Here is a 3,709-nt window from a genome sequence, read left to right on the forward strand (position 1 = left end):
GCTTGAGAGAGATTTATGATAGCTGGAGAGTTCATGATTGATAGAGGCAACTAAGTCAAAGCTATAAGAAACATACAACTAATGAAATCAATAATTGGGGAAATCATAACTCTAGACCTCCTTAATTTAGTCTCCAAACCTTTGTCTCGTTAGTTGATAATTTTGTTGCTTTCTAGATTTGTTAGTTAATTAGATAAAACTAAATATTACAATCTTTATAATTTAGAAAATTGTTCAATCTTGTCTTCTTGGTGATATTAAACAGATACAACTAAACCTTAGTTCTCTATGGGATTCGACTCCGGACTTTTAGACCGGATTATAGTTGCAGCGACCGCTTATCCTTTTTAGGACTAGAGTTGGGCGTGATCAAATTTTGGCGCCGTTGCCGGGGAACTAACGGTGTAGTTGTAGCTGTATATATTGCTAGGGTTCAAGTTTGAACTTTTATTTTATTTTGTTTTTTCTTGGTATTTTTTTGTAATTGTTGATTTGGGAAACATGACATCCTGGAATTATGGGAATTTAGGTGTAGATAATTATACTATTGATCTCCATACATATTGTGATGGAAACCACCCGTGGCAAAATTTTCAAAACGTTCCTTAGAGCGAGTTATGTGCACCAACTCAATCTTATTGGTGGAATGTGTGTGATGTGTGTGGTGGTAAAAATGGTCACCTTTATGGTTGTGCTTATATTTCTTATTTTCCCCCAACCCCTTACTATGATGGTTCTACCTTTTTTTGTGAAGCTAATAGGAACAAAGAACCTGGGAATGCAGACTTGAAGGAGATCAAGGATATGCTAAAGTGCCTTCTGGAACAAAACAATGAGAAACAATTGCACATAGAAAGGCAAGAGGCAACTATTCGCAAGTTGGAGGCTCAATTGAGTCAAGTGGTTGGAGCTTTTAATGCTCAACAAGCCAATATTGAGGATAGTAGCCAAGAAGAGCATGAATTTGAGGTGTTAATTGGGGAGGTCAGAGTAGAACATCAACAACCTAGCCAACTAGAATTTGAGGATGTCAATGTTGAAGAAGTAATACTAGAGTCAACCAAGGACGTTGAAGATACAAATTTAGTTGACTCTAGTGTGATTGGTGTTGAGGAGGTTAAAAATCTTGAAGTTCATGTATTTGAGCGCGTTGGGCCTCATTCCAAACACTTCTCTACATTATGTTCAGACGGTGAAATGGAAATTCACCCTTATGAGCATAAAAAGGAGTCCAAGGAAGAGGTAGATGAGCCTTATATCTTGGATTTCTCAAGGCCGTCTAGGCAAGGTGACACTCCTTGGTCGAGAGCCAACAAGTGCATAAGATTTTATCTAATTTTTGGCTCGCAAGAATTTATACCGCCCCAAGAGCATAATCATAAGCTTGAAGCAAAACTTGGGGTTCAATTCATAAGCTCGAGGTGGAGGCAAAAAGTGATTCGCGTCGTGCCGCGACGTTAAATCAAGCGCTTGTTGGGAGGCAACCCAGCTTTATTGCTTTCTTTTATTTATTTTTTATTTTTTTTAATTGTATTATTTTTGTAGTGTCAATTTTTTATTTTTTTTTAGGAGAATGGAAAGCAAAGGTATTGGAAGGATGCAACAGCAAACCAAATGGCTGGAACTAAGTGTGAGGTACCCGCACGAAGGACCAAGCTTGGGAGAAGTCTGAGTACCCCATGAGTTGTTAGTGCTTCGGCCTTTGGCCTACCAGGGAGTCTCTTTTACCCTTTTATTAGTTATGATGTGCATTGGGGACAATGCACAATTTTAAGTGTGGGGTGATGAGATTGTCTGAGTGTCTTTTCATGCTACTTTAGATGAGATTGTCTGGGTGACTTTTCATGCTACTTTAGCTGTATTAGTTTAATTAAATAATTTTTTTTAAAAGATTGGACTTTTCCCGACGATGGATCTATTAGATAATTTTCTTGAGGGATTTAAGTTTAAAGAAAAAAAAAGATTTTTTTTTGTAGGTAGTGTAATAATTCCCCATTGGTTTTTCTTTGTGCCACGGTTCTTTTCCAAGGGTTTTATTTGAACCGGGTGTAGTTAGTTTTTTTTAGGAATAGGAGCCATTGTGTTGTGTTTTGAATTGAAGCAATATCTCTTGACTTTGTTATGCCTTGAGAATAGTGAGTACTTTGGTTGTGACGCTTAGGCTCAGTTTTTGACTCTTGTATAAGTACCTAAAGTTGTATGATTTTAAATTTGCTTAACTGCTTTGACTAGAGTGTCTTGATTAATTCAATCCTGAGTGAGTTATGTGCCATATGTGTGTGAGGTTTGGTGTTATTTTGTGCATTGCATTTGATGCCTAGAACTTGCCTCGTGTATTTGTAAAGCGAAATAGTAGTGTTGTTCAGTCTTGGAAGTGATATAGGCGTTTTCTTGTTGAGCCAGATATGTATATTTTACCCACCTAATTGTTATGTATCGTAGTTAACCTCTTTGAGCCTATAATCCTTTTTCTTTGGCAACCACATTACAAGCCTTACCCATTTGTTTGAATTAACCATCTATTTGAACCTTTTCACCTCTCATGAGCACTTGAATTGTTATGAACTTTGTAAAAGTTAAAGTGTGGGGTGGTTGGCTTGACTTTTGAGTGGAACTAATTGAATAAGGAGAAAGGTGCACTGTTTTAAAAAAGGAAGAGCCACTTGAATTGAAAAAAAATATAGTTGGATTGTTATGAAAAAAAAAATTCCTTGATAAGTGGTGGCTCTTGACGTAAGTGTGCTTAAAGAAGAATGGGGTAATTTACATTGATGTGAAGGTGGAATTTTGGTTTGACATAAGTATGGGGTTTAAAGGTTAAAATGTATGTATTAAAGTGCTTAGGGAGGTGTAGTCACTCTTATATCTAAATATATCCTACCCGTCCCGTAGCCTACATTACAATCAAATAAAGTCCTAATTGATCCTAAATTGAATGAGCTCGATTAGTGGAGTAGTACACTACGGGTAAGCTTATGGTGCATCTTTTGTGGCATATGAATGTTATTTCTGAGAGTGAGTGAATTCTTTCTATCTTGAGTTCCTAAGTGTTCTTAAATTTTATTATGTGGAACTACTCTCTTTTGTTGTGTGAGGGCACTTGATTCATGAAGGAAAGGTAATGTCAGTGACCTCTATGTTAGAGTAAGTGGGTAAGTTGTGAATAACGTGTGGTACTTGTGAGTCAAATCTTGAGGTGAAGATGTTACGCTTTTGTGCTTAGTCTATTTTAAATACTCTTGGTGTGATGAGTTAGGAGAATTGTTTAAAAAGGTCGTGTCTATAAAAAAAGTGTAGTTTGATTGCTCGAGGACGAGCAATGGTTTAAGTGTGGGGTGTTGATGATAGGCTATAATTACGTATTTTAGTCGCTTATTACACTCTAATTTACTGCACTTTAATTGAGTTTGCGCTTTAATCGCTAGTGTTTTGCACTAATTGTGTGTTTTATGACTTGTAGGTGTGATTCCGAGCTATATAGATGTTATGGAATGAATTTAAGTGATTTGAAGCTTTGAAGTCTGAGTAAAAGCTCAAGGAATTAAGCCGGGATCGTGTTCGGGGGTCAAATTTGATAGTTGAGAACAAACGAAGACTCGATGAGGCATATTGTGCACTGTCTAGTAAAATAGACATAACTATTTGCTCAGAAATCCATCTGGGCTCCACAATATATGGTTGGAAAGCTAACTCAAAGGGCTACAACTTT

The sequence above is a fragment of the Nicotiana attenuata genome, chromosome 6 (genome assembly GCF_001879085.1).
Source record: "Nicotiana attenuata strain UT chromosome 6, NIATTr2, whole genome shotgun sequence".
NCBI lineage: Eukaryota > Viridiplantae > Streptophyta > Magnoliopsida > Solanales > Solanaceae > Nicotiana > Nicotiana attenuata.